Raw genomic sequence first — 13,885 nt, 5'->3', positions numbered from 1 at the left:
ATTTACGAGCTCGTTCCTAGTGTCTTTAGAAGACATGAGTCCTACTCATTATTGATCTCCCTGTAGAAAGTTATTTCTTTTTCTTCTTTCAGGTTTATTGTATATAGAGATTGCTAAAATTGCTTTTATTATTCCTCCTGGAGTCATTTCAGGTTAACTCACTTGGCAGTATGCACTTCCTTAAATACAGCTCACATTTGAAGGTCTTCTTTGCATACAGGCTGGACAGAAATTCAGGATAAAACCAGCAAAACTTCAGAAAGTTTTGGATTCAGAATAGGTTGTCTTAGCAACAGGGCAATTGTTTTTTCAGAAAATGACAATCTTGCATTGTGGAATCTATATTTAATTGCAAATGCAACCTTAGCCAACCCTAATTTGCTTTGTGCATCACACTTTAATTTTTTATAAAAGATGATATTTCTCCATCTGAAAGCAATTTTCAGCAAAATGACCTTGGCCTGAAATCTGATCTTCAAATTAAGAAAACTTTTATTTAAAAAACTCACACTCAATAGAGTAAATGGCCAGTAAGTCTCCCCACAGAAAACTAGGTAATTTCTCAAGAATAACCTCTAATTCTGTACAGCTTTTCTATAAACCATTTGGCTAGGACTCTTTGTGATCTACAAAATTTGTTTGAGCATTGAAGATAATGTTTTGGCTCCATTTCTGAACAAGTATTAAATATGAAAATAAATGATACATTTCAGGGGATTATCATCTCCCATCTAGAATTCACCCCGAAATTAGCCAGGGACTTCACATCTGAAGTTTGTAAGTGAATGTAAATCAGGTTCAGTGTGAATATGATATGAAAATGGTGATTTAAAGATACTTCAAAGGATAGTTGAAAGCTGAATAATCTAAATTTTGTTTCATGTCTTTTTCCTTTGTTCTGTGAAAGCCATCACAGCTTCCTGCAGTTGCTGCTACAGGAGTATTTTCCCAATAACATATTTCTCTTTGCTAAATTTTGCAGTTAAAAAGAACATAATTACACAAGTAGTATAAAGTAGTATGGGCTCTTGCAAGATTTCTCTTCCAGACATACTTGCAGTTTACAACCAGCACATCAACATATTATAAGACAGATTTACCAGTAACATTCTCTTCTCTATCCATCTCTGCAGCCCTCTCACCGTCACCTCCCGGAGTCATATGCATGCTCCAGCCATTTGAGAGAGAAGTTCAATATAGAACAGCCCCATTCAGCGTGTTGTCTGTATTTCCGACTATGCTTCCTCATTAGAAAGACTTTTTGTGATTAGGTCAGGAGGCTTTAAAGCATTAAGTACTGTACACATAGTTGTTCATAAGGGTATATTTCATAAAGCTTATGTTCAATACCACCATCACGGGGTCCTTGTCTGATCTCCACTCACAGCAGAGACATCAGACTTTCACCCAGTGGTAACTTGCTTTGAAGTCACTGACTTAATGGGTTATAGCAAAACATAATCTTCCAGAAAATATCTGAATTTGAGCAACAGATCTTTTCTCTCTGCTAAGCTTATTTTAAAAAACATGGTTGTGCTTTTTCTTTCTCCTTGTCACAGAATCACAGTATTATTTAGGTTGGAAAAGAATTGTAAGATCATTGAGACCAACCATAAACCTAACACTGCCAAGTCCAACACTAAACCACGTCCCCAAGTGTGACATCTACATGTTTTTTAAATACTTCTGAAACTGGATGCAGGAACTTTTCCCCTTTTGCTACTACTTGTAATAGTGTTTAAGAAAAACTGACCACACAAGATCTGTTTTTCTGATCTAATTAACAAAGGAAAAAATCTGCAGGCTTGCATTGGCTTTGGATTCTCTTCTTCCAGAGGGCGGTGTGCTACCCAGTACTTAGAATCATAGAATGGTTTGGGCTGGAAGGGACCTTAAAGATCATCTAGTCATCTAGACCCTGCAACGAGCAGGGACATCTTCCAGTATATAAGGTAGTTCAAAATTCAGCTTGGCCTTTAACATCTCCAGGGATGGGGCATCCATGACTTCTCTGGGCATGTTCCAGCACCTCACCACCCTCATAGTAAAAAAAAGTTCTTCCTAATATCTAATCTAAATTTCCTCTCTTTCAGCTTAAAACCATTTCCCCTCATCCTATCACTGCACTCCCTGATAAAGACGCCCCCCCCCCCCCCAGCTTTCCTGTAGGTCTCCTTTAGGTACTGGAAGGCTGCTATAAGGTCTCCCCAGAGCCTTCTCTTTCCTAGGCTAAACAAGTCCAACGCTCTCAGCATGTCCTTGTATGAGAGGCGCTTCAGCCCTCTGATCATCTCTGTGGCCCTCCCACTGATTCAGTGTACTTCATAGACTCTTTACAACAAAAAAAGCAAATTTCAGTAGACTTGTTTTCCCCTCCTTTGCTATGTTTTCAGAAGCCTGCATTGCTCCAGGTGTCATCCAGTCTCACGCTGTACAGCTAAGTGCACGAAGGGTAATTTTACCATGTGTCTTCCATTCACTTACTGATCACATAGCAAGTGGCATGTTTCAGAGAGACCAGGAGAGCTCCCTGACCTGCAGGGCTGAGCATTCACACACAGCTACGCCATGCATAACACTGGTGAATATCATGTCATTTGTCCAATTTTTACAGATACGGCAGCTGAATACTAAAAGGAAGTCAAGAAATCACCTGCTTTTGTTTTCAATTTATGCATACAAGAGCATACAGGTCAAGAGTCAACACCATGAATACATTATATAGCAAGGCAAAGTGCAGAGCAAGCCAAATGAATCAAATTCTTATAATTTAAAATGTTTCCATCCTCAAAAGGGTATGATAGACACAGAATGCAGTAAGACTTTACTAAAGGGATAAGTTCCCTCAATACAGAAGGCTTTTTTCTTGCTACAACTTCTTTCTTTAGTAGTGCTGAAGCATCCAAGCACTTGTTCTGCTGTATCACAGTTTTGATTGCACGTGGCTTTTTCCAAGGTACATCTACCAATAAGCTGCCTGACCAGATGTGCATTGTCAGTCTGCCTTTATTCCCTTGTTCACTGCCCCAATTCTTCTGCAAAGGTTACCTGAGCAGCAGAAAACATCTAAGCAGGACACCGTCTGCAGTTCAAAATAATCACTGTCTAGTTCCCACAATGCCAAAACTGTAGAGTAACATAATACTCATTTGCAAATGAAAATTGCACTCTATACTGCCCTCTTAGCACAGAATAACGGCAATCTCAGCGCTTTTTCTGGCAGGGTTGTACGACAGAAGCAGATGAGGTGAAGACCAAAGCACTAATGGCCTAAAAGAGAATTTAGATGGGACGGGGCAGAACCAGCAAACAACTGCTATTGAAGAGATTAATACGAATTGAAACACCATCCATATTTATGCATCTCACTATCTACTGTAGATCAACAAAAGCTACATACTTAAAATGCATACACAGTGCTTACTGAATATATAGCATGTGGAATTTACAACTATGATCCACTTTATAAGATGTCTGTGAAAAAATATTTAAAATTTATTTAAAAGCAAATGATTTTTTTCAACAGCAGGACTTTGTATGGAGCCTCCAAAAATTTTTTTGTTGAGAAAATACTTTATTCCTCCACAGCAAATTACTTTTGCATTATTTCAGTAGAGGCTATTTGACAAATGCAAAGAATAAATGAATCCCAAAAGCATTACAAAACTTCCGCTGTAAAAATGTAAATGGATTATCCCTCCATTAATATCTCACTAAACAGCAACACTTTAGAAGCAATCATTCTTCTGTTGCTCACAACATAAAAGCAAGATGATATTTTCTCCATAAATCATCTGGCTATTATTAAACTAGTGCAAAAAGGGCTGGGTCTACAGACAATAAAGTCTTTAGATCATCTTGCAGGCAGGTTTACAAATGTCACACTGGTGTTTTCACCTCTTTTACGCTGGAAGTAATGTCCAGCATTTGTTCATATGACTGTTTAAGAGAAGAGTGGATTTCTGCACTAGATTTTAAGTGCTATGACCAGCTTTTGTCTACTTGATTTTCATATAATAGTGATTATAAAATAACTTTTCATATTCTTTTATCACAGCTGTCCTGTAGCACATCTTTATGAAGGTGTTGGATCTCCTGCTACAGTGGAACCAAACTGCAAGACCAGTAAAAAAAGAATGAAGAAGAACTGTATTAAAACATATTTGTTACCCTCTTGAGGCTGGTACCAAGACAAATTTCTTCATGGAAGCATCAGTTCCGGCAAATAAGTATTGTTTCCTTAAAGACAACTCCCCCGCTGTCCAGTGGATAGGCAGATGTTTATTCTAAGGACTAGACCAAACTATATGCCTTTCCAATGTTAATTCCCACTGCCTCCTTCGGTGAAATGAAAAGGGCAATCTCTTTTTTTCTTATATAGTTGATTTAGTTAATTTCTGATCACCCAGTTTCCACTTCAGCAGTATTTTTTCATGCCTGTGCCCAAAGTGAAGGCGTATTTTGTGTTTACTTTGAATTGCACTAACCATCTGATTTGTACATGCTGTGTCCTCTTCCTCCTTTATCCTGGGGTAATGCATTGGATTTCACATCCATGTCACATTGCTAGGATCAAAATTCACCTCACATCTAACGAAGGAATTACTGTCCATAAAATTGTGGCCGATATGAGGATGTTTAAACTTGGATTACTTCACTCATATTGGGTATGTACAAACAGTCAATTAATACACACAGACAGAAGTGTGCAGAAGCCTCTGCTTCCACCGGGAATTGTCACCTTTCTTCACTCCTTTAGATCCCACTTCACAATCCTTTGCTCTACTTTCCCATGCAGCAATTAAAGGAGGTAAAGTATTTCAGTATCTACTTGGAGAGAAGCCATAATGCTTATTAATTACATCAGTATCCAGCTGGGGTCTGTGCACGCTCAGTTTTATGGAATTACCAACACCTCAACTCCTATGCTACAGATAGAGGTCCTCTGCTGTAATTACTGCAAAGCATCTCAGAGTCACTCTGTTTAGGGACGAGGGACCAACGTTGGCCCTTGGCCTCCTGGGCACTCATCCAGTCTCCCAACATATGTTAGTGTGCCATGGATACTGCTCTGACTTGCACCAGCAGGCACAAATCAGCAGAACTAGGAAAACCTGAGCTATGCTCTCTCCCCTCATTCATCCTGTTAATATAGGCTGTGGAAAGAGGAATGTGTCCCAGACGTGACAACAGAGGCTCCACACTATCAGGGAAGCTGCATACGGGTAAAATAATGGAACAACCTCCTAGGAGCTGACAGTTCCATAACATATTTGTTATTTGATTCCTGTGTATCTCTAGTGGCATACTTAAATTCTAAACACTCTAAGCTTCCAGTCCCTCTTGTTTATAATTTTTTTATAGCCAGAGAAACATAGCCTTATCCAATAATAAGCAGTATCTTGCCATGTAATACAAAACTGCTGGTCATATCTACTCACAGGTCAAGATAACTAAGTTAATTCTGCTACAAATGCTGCACTAAATCAGCCATATCATGTTAGAGTTGTAATTTTAACTGCTCTGTGCATCAGCCAAAAAACTGTTTGCAAAGTTCCGAGCATAAAATATTTACCAATAGTAATATTCAAGAAAAAGAAGAAAGCAGATAGGTTTATTTTAGACCACAGGCTGACTCTAAAGCACAGGGAGTTAAAAATTGTCTCTTCCTTTAAAGTATAAACAGGACAAATTTGGCATGCAAGTCATCAAGGAAGAACCTTACAATGTCTGTTTTACAATTACTATTTCCTGACTCACTTTCATTTGACAAAACCTGCAATTCTTTTTATACTGTATGATCTTCGAGATCAAGTTTGTGTGTTTGGAACTCTTTTCTCCTTCAAAACTTACATTTCAGATACTTGAAGCACTCAAACTTTTCCTACTACTACTATTTCTGGACTATCTGGGCCTGCTCTCAAAACCAGGGCCATGTATTCTGATGCTCTTACTCATGCAGAGTAATTCTTTATCCATCAGTGGGGAAAGTTAACGCATCAGCGTTTGACCTTCAGCTGCTCCTAACACTTCATCTGATCACCACATCTTTGTATTCCAAGGTCCACAAGATGAAGCAACAAAAATCTCCATTTTGAGCAGTATTTTTTTCACGGTGCAGATTTAAAACTGGTAAAGACTTTCAAAATTCATCTGCTTCCTTACCTATAAAGCAGCTCCTCATCCCCACAGCATGCTCAGCTGATGCTGAATCTGAAACAGTAATCCCAAAATGAACATTTTTGTGCCAGTTCACTGATCGCTGTGGGTCCCTGCTCTCCTGACTCGTACTTAATGGCAAATTTTGAAAAATACTCAATATAGAGAAACTTGCAAAATTTTAAGAGAATTGCTATTCAAGCATCTCAAAGCAATCTGAGCAATATAAAGGCAGGCTACCCTGTCTAGAAACCTGACATTATACAAGAGTAGTAGGTAGATAAGAAGTAACAGATAGTCTTGTTCAATTCTCTCTGGACACAGAAATGCTAATCTGAAACATTCCAATAGATCATTTATCCTATCATTACACAGTCATGCATAGTCTACCTCTGCTTAAACATACCTCAATGCCCTCCCTAAACCCTCAGTTCTAACCCTAAGCCAGTACCCTTTCCATATTTTAGTATCACAGTAGGGATTCCTCTTTATCTTCTAGAAAAAAGAGACTTCTCTCTTAGGTAACACACAGGCTTTATCAGTTAAAGGAGTACCGAGCTGAATAGCAGGTCAACCATTTCGCAATACGCTCCTTTGTGCACCGTATACAGCAGTGCAACAGCGTTCAAACTACCTTGCATAATTTTTGGGAGATTCTTCCTTTCTAACATGTTTCCTCAAACCACCAGACTTCTGCAATCTGGACTGCAATCCTAACATTCTCAATGGGATGTTCATGAAATCACAGCTGGAATGACTAGCTTCCTAGAGACTTAGGCTGGTACTAAGGATGAGGACAGCGGGAAAGAAGATGATCTTACCCAGATCTGCTATCAAAGATGCCCTCCCATTAGCTCGACCTGGCAACTACATGTGCCAGAAAGGGATTATTTACATTTTGTTGAGTGCTGCTGTAAAACAGGCAATTAGAAAATAACATCACATCCTTTCTTCGTTAGCCTCAGTGGACTTTCTAGTGCACATTACCTCCATTCATCCTAGCCAGGCACCCTGTCTTTTATCCTCACACAAGCTCCATTATACACGTTGCCATTTAACTCCTTGCTCTACTCTAGAAGCAACATCAATCCAACATCCAAAATAGGTCAGCCATATACTGGATCCCAAGGGAACAGCAGCCAGAAGCGCTCCACACAACTCTAGCAGCTGGCAACATGCACATGAATCTGCATATCATCAGATCTCATCTTTACCCCAAAGGAACTGTTCCCTTCTTTCTACTCTCTCTAGACACAGGAAAGGTCACCTTAGATGCAAGATACAATATAATTGCAGGCAATGCCTATTACACAGCAGGTAGACTCAGTTTAATTTTGCATTCTTTTGAGTACATGTCTGCATGCATCTACATATATGTTCCGTTTGCTTTGTCTTGTTTTTTATGTTACGGATTTTAACATCAGCAGCCTGGAAGGCATGTTTGAGATAGAAAATTTAGCTCTTTAGTACAGACCACTTTGGTTTCATGTAAACAAGTGATGTGATTTGGGTTTCACGACAGGTAAATGTCTGTCTCAGGTGAACAATCAGCATTAACGTTTAGATCGTATTTGGCTACCTGCAAGCCTGTCAACGCTGACTGGAGGAAACCACAGATTTTCCACAATACAGGATATACCAATGTCGGTGTTAGATTCAATCACCCAGGCCAGCTGGAGTATGTGATTTTTAATGGGATCTTTGGGTTAATAAGAGCTTCCCTTGTTACTAAATGCACAGACTAAATCAGATTTGGTGATTCTAAAGAAGTCAGCAGACAAAATGAGATTTCCATATTCAGAAGTGAAATTCCAGCTAGAATTTTTCTATATGTCCTAAAATGTTTCTTTTAAAACTATACACTAAATTACCTAATGCATGGTACTAAAGCTAATAATGTACAGGTTATTTTGCTACACTGGCCTATGCAGGCATTCTGATATTACTAGCCACATACCTTTGAGCTCCTGTATTTATAGATTTCTGAAATTAGCCAAACTTAAGAGTGTTGCACTTGGAGAAACTGCACATGAAATGGCACCTAGACACACCATTTTTGCAAAACTGGACACAAAAGTGACAGGTGTGCATAGACACTTAGATCTGCTTAACAGAAAGCCTGTGAGTACCCCCAAGGACTATCCACACACCTAAAGTTACCACGTGCAGAAGCGTATGGATTGGAGACAGAGCATAAATTTGTACTGTGTGAGGCTAGTGCTTTCTGCTTATACTAGTTTCATACTAGCACAGCTCCACTTATTTGGGCATCAGTCCTCACCCCCTGGGACGCAGATTTGGCAGCTGTGAATGAGGCTCAGCAGCCCCAGGTAATGTCATCACTGTAGCTCCCCTCAGAGTCCTCCAGATACTACCAAGTAAGTGCTCCATATATAAATATCAGCTAGCTCAGATATAGGAAAGTCAGTGTAGGTAAGACTAAAACATAACAGCAAATGATTTTGCCACTTGCTTTGCTCCCACTTGCCCTCAAGCCTACTTTATTTAAAATTTTTAATAGATGATTTGGGAGAGAAAACAGATTGTAGTTATCTGATGAGGCATTTCCAAGTCAGAAGCAGATATAAAATGAAAAGCGTATTGTATACTGTTTTTCAAATGCAGGTGCGCATAATTCTTACTAGATTGTCTACTGCAACTTTTATTAAGAAAATCCCCAAACTAAATGCTATAATTTCTAAATGGAAGTTTAAATTTGCCATAATGAAAGAGGTGCAAAGTTTAACATAATGAAGAAAGGAGTACATTTAACACTTGCTGAAGGAATACATGCTGTTAAGTAGCTGCAGAATAATAATCCTTGTTTTTACAGAATTGGTAAGTGTGTGACAGGATGAATCAAAATTTCATTACATCTTTATCGACAAAGATCCTCCCTAAGTCCTGATGAAAATGTTTGCAGTCTAACACCTCAAGGAAAAAAAAAAAGCTGAACTTAAAACCTGCATATTCAGTTATTTTTATGGAACTCAAGTCAGACAAGCAGTAAGCCAAGTTTTTAGAAAATTGATTCTGTGCTTTCACACTTGGAATTTTAAAGTTGGCAAGACTCTCAGAAAACACATGCTAAGTTTGGATGGCCATGGTAAAAAAAAGCCCTGGAAGAAAAGATAATCTATTGATAAAACTGGCTGGCAAACTATGTCATGGATGAAATCTCCTATGAAAGAGGAGATAAAACCTTCAGAGCAAAGAAACAGTCTTCTTTGAACAGAACTTGATTTAGTTTAACATTTACCATTGTTTACAGAACAAAGGAATACGAATTTTTGAGGTCAGAATCTCTCTGGTGCCTCATAGATGCGCAGCAGGGAGCAGAAGCTTGTTTTAGCATGTGCTCGTACAACTGGAAAGAATAGTAAGGCAAATGAAAGGTGAAGGAGTACCAAGCTTTCTGACTTCTGCTTGGGTTTTTTTTTTTTATTTTTCTATTCACTTAACTGTACATGAAATTTGCAACTGAGGCACAGCAAGATGGTTTTAAATCCATAGTACTGTACGATTTCTAAACAGGTTATCAGAACTGAGTCTTTCTGTGTGAGTAACTGTGATCTGCCTTAGGCCAAGAACTGGGAAATACCTGTCAAAAAAAATACGGGAACTGGACATTGATGTTAGCCACAGCACTTGAGAAAGAAGTCCTAGAGGCACAAACCACTGCAGAAGATGGTGAGGTGTACAGACTTTTTGTATTTTTCCTTGTAACAGGAAGATGCACTGCATAAGAAAAATGGGGACTAAATCCACTGCTGCCTTGGCCATGTCCCCCAAAAGGGGGGTTTTGCAGATAAAACCCAGAACTAACAGTCCCTTCCCTGGAAGTCTGCGATACTGATCGCCCCCACCAGTGCATGTCCTGCGTAAAGCAGTTTCCAAATTTGTAATCTGATTTGGGCAGAGCTACAATGGATTAACATTAAAATGACTCATTGCATCACTATTCAACTGTTAAAAGTAGGTAAGTGAGAAGAGAAGGTTTCTTAAAAAAATTAAAGGCAGAATCAAAGTTACCAAAGAACGAAGTAATAACAGTAATCACAGAATCACACCTGGGAGTCTGATTTGCCCCTGAATTCATAAATAAAATTATTATTTTTTTAATTTAGCAGTAATATTCATTAAACACCACAATTTACAGTTAAAAGCATCACTGTAACTGAAAAGAAAAAGAGCTTTAAGTAATATCTAGAGACAAAGTGTTAAAACAACAGTTGCGAGGATAGTGAAGTAGGGGCGTGTTGGGTCAGCAAGATGATGGGAAAATTGCATAGAGAATTTTGAAAAGGATTTTAACTACCCTCTGCATTTTAGGTGTGTTTGTTAGAAACTGGTTAAAATAGGGCAATATATAATGGAAAAGATTATATTTTGATAGTTTTGATAGGGTATTGCATAGGCAATATATCCATTAATTATTTAAGCACTTTCAGTCAAAGATTTTATGCATGAAATACTGGAGTTTATGTGTTTCACAGAAACAAAGATACACAGTGTATTTTCATCTTCTGCTAACTACACTGCCTACATAACCAACCCTCCAATCATGTGGACAGGTGCTAAATAAAGTTGAGAATTTGACAAAAATGTGATAGCTTCTCCTAGATTTCAGGCTGGAGTTGAGCACAAGGGGTAGGTATGGTCAGAAGCCTGAAAGGAATGAACTCAATCAAAACTGAAACTGCAATCCTGAAATTCTGGTGAACTTCTGCTCAAGAGAGCACTATGTTTTCTGTCCCCTTCCTCACATAAGAAGACAGATGGAGTCACACACACACACACACAATCCTTTCATGTAGCAATCTATTGAATAATCATTTATAGGTCATTTGGAAGTGCACTTTGATCTTATATCAAGATCATTCATCTTAATAGAAGAAATAATTTTTTTAAATTGTGAACTAACATTTATTGGAATAACTTCCACAGATACATGGTGGAGTCCCCATGACTGTGTGGTTTCAAGACTGGACAGTGTGCTGGATAACCTCACCTAGGCCTCCTTTCCCACTAAAAGTCAGACCAGATGACCTTTCAAGGTCCTTTCTAGTCTGGGCTGCTCTATGAATTTCAGTAAAATAGGAAATTTGCAAAATTAGAATGATGTTTTTGTGAAGTGTAATAATTGGGCTGAAAAAGCTGTATGGGATGATTGACACAACCCATTGCAAGACTTCGAGTTAGAAACATGCTACTTTCTACCTCTTGTTGAGCTCTCCATTTGAAACATTCGTTATTCTCATTTAATACACTATAAGGATTAGAACTATGTTGATAGTTACCTCTCTCACAGGATGTTGTGAAGACTGATTTGTACACACACATTATTTAAAAATGCAAGACAGAAGAATAATGTTATGCATTATTGGCACTGGTAGAATAGTAATACAGTTTTATATTAACTCAGCATTCCACATACAGGTAGTAAATTGCTACCGAAAAGGTCTCTTCTCCTTCCAATATTCCTCCCAGATTACTTCAAACTCCCAAGCTGGTTATTGAGCAAGTTGTTATGCCATTTTAAAAGACTAACAGGCTTCCCTACAGGAAGAAAAGTCTGAAGACAAAACGTCACAAGCAAGTTCTTCCACTAAAACACTTCTATGCACAGGTACTTTAGAAAAGCTGAAATAAAGTTAAGTAGAGGCAATGGCATTTTTGGTACATTCTCAATTGTGCCTAAAATGACCAAGAAACATAACCTTGCAGAAGAAAATAGCCCAGCTTTACAAGAATGTCTCCCGATTGAATTGAAAATCTAAAAAATTGAAAAAAAGAATTTTTTTTCCTCAAATGTAACATATTTATCAAGTGGAAAACAGAAGAAATCATGTGCCATTACAGCTATCATTATGTTAGGGAATTATTTGAGCATCACAACCTATAGGCTTCTCTGTGTCATCAGAAGAAACAGAAGACAAAATTAAACCTATCACCTAGCCATAATTTAGTGCTTCATGATTAAACTTGGCGAGGTCTTTTTCACACTTGACTGCTATATTTGATTTTGCAATTAAAGAAAATTAAATTATTTTAAATGGAAAGCCATTTTCTCCACATAGGTGAACTGGCATTGTCACCTTGTTCAGACTAGTAGAGAATCTGTGTTATGGATTTCCCAATCCACCTGCATCCTTCTAGTCTTTGAATAAAACTGTAGCCTTATGGAGAAATTATTAAACATTGGTTCCTTCAGCTGTCATATGGTTCAATCCCTCATTTTTAAGCTAGCTGGACTTCTGTTTCATTTTAATCCTCATCACCTCCTCCACCTGGTGAAACCAGGACACAGATGACCCTGTGCTCAAATAAAACAAACTCCTGTGAAACCAGGACTGTCTTCCGGCCAAGTACTTTATTTACATCTCATTAAACCAAGAAGCATTTCAGTTCTTACTGAGTTCTCCCCAGTTTTTAAGGTCCTGTGCTGTGCTTGTAACATTAATGGTCCAGTTCAGCTTGCTGATCTAGCCAATAGTGCCACTGCCTCCCCGTACCTGCTGTCACAGGTTTGAAATACCACAGAAGAGTTTGTTGGCTCTAGCCATAGAAGTTCCAGATCATGCTTTCTGTCATGATGGACTGATTGGGTTGATCAAAAATGTCGACTGTACAGAAAAATCCTCAGGCAGAGGGAGACAGAGATCTGCACCAAAAGCAAAAAAATTGTATAGAATTAAAGATAAACTGGGTAGTGATGAAGAACGCAAGGAAGATGGAGGCTTGGGCACAGGCCCTGTAAGGACGGGCTGTGAAGCCTTGCTGAAGGGGACACAGCTTGGGAGACCTAATAGTTACATTCCAATACCTATTAGGAGGTTACGGAAAAGACAGTCAGTCTCTTTACAGGAGAGCACAGAAGGAGAATGAGTGACAACAGTATATCAAGATGAAGTGAGGTTCAGATCAGATATCTGGAAAGACTTTTTCACCATGAAGACAGTCAAGCAAGCAATGGAGCAGGTTGCCCAGAGAGGTTATGTGGTCTCCACCCTTGGAGGTCACCAAGAGCAAATTGAATAAAACCCTGAGTAACTCTGTTTGGGACCAATGTCAACCACGCTTTTAGCAGAAGGTTGGATGATGGAACCAAAATCAGGATCAGGTCTGTAGCCTCAAGGCATGGGAAATGCTGCAAAATAAGCCAGGCAGGGGTGTAAGCACATGCCTCCTGCAGCAACATACCTCCTGGAAACAGGGATTTTATCTAGGTTTGAAGGAGTACAAAGAGAAGCACATTGTATAAACAGTTTGAATAGTTTAAACAACTTATTTTAAAAGCAATACTAAGAAATACAATTCTAAGCACTAAGAAATAATCTTGAATTCTTTAGAATTTTATTAGGTACAAAAATAATCAAGTTATAGAAAGGTAGCTGTGTTTGAAGACGATCACTTTAAAGGGTCCACAATTTAACAAAAAAATGTAATACAAAAGTTTACTATACAATTTAAAGTCATCATATTTAAGTCTGGATTTTTTTGCTGTGTAAGTTCTACCCAAAAACATTACTTTCCCTAGATAATTTTGTAGGAATTGTACAGAAAAATCTCCTTCAACCATGTTTTCTCCCAGGTCCATGACTGGCTAATTTGCACCTGCACAACAGTGTCCATTTCAAAAACATACTCACCAAATTTCCCAGGCATTGGAGATGGCTCTTCGGTGCTACACTGGAAGCTATTAATAAGCATCACCATACAGTTA

General features: G+C 38.5%; 1 protein-coding gene across 1 annotated transcript in view; it reads right to left on the bottom strand.

The window, feature by feature from the left end:
• FARS2 (phenylalanyl-tRNA synthetase 2, mitochondrial) overlaps positions 1-13,885 on the bottom strand; it is a 262,812-nt gene that overhangs the window by 49,077 nt on the left and 199,850 nt on the right. The gene's annotated exons all lie outside the window — the stretch shown is intronic.

This window comes from Phaenicophaeus curvirostris, chromosome 3 (assembly GCF_032191515.1).
Source record: "Phaenicophaeus curvirostris isolate KB17595 chromosome 3, BPBGC_Pcur_1.0, whole genome shotgun sequence".
Taxonomy (NCBI): Eukaryota; Metazoa; Chordata; class Aves; order Cuculiformes; family Cuculidae; genus Phaenicophaeus; species Phaenicophaeus curvirostris.
The sequence above is the reverse complement of the archived record's forward strand: the minus strand, read 5'-3'. Positions and strand labels throughout refer to the sequence as shown.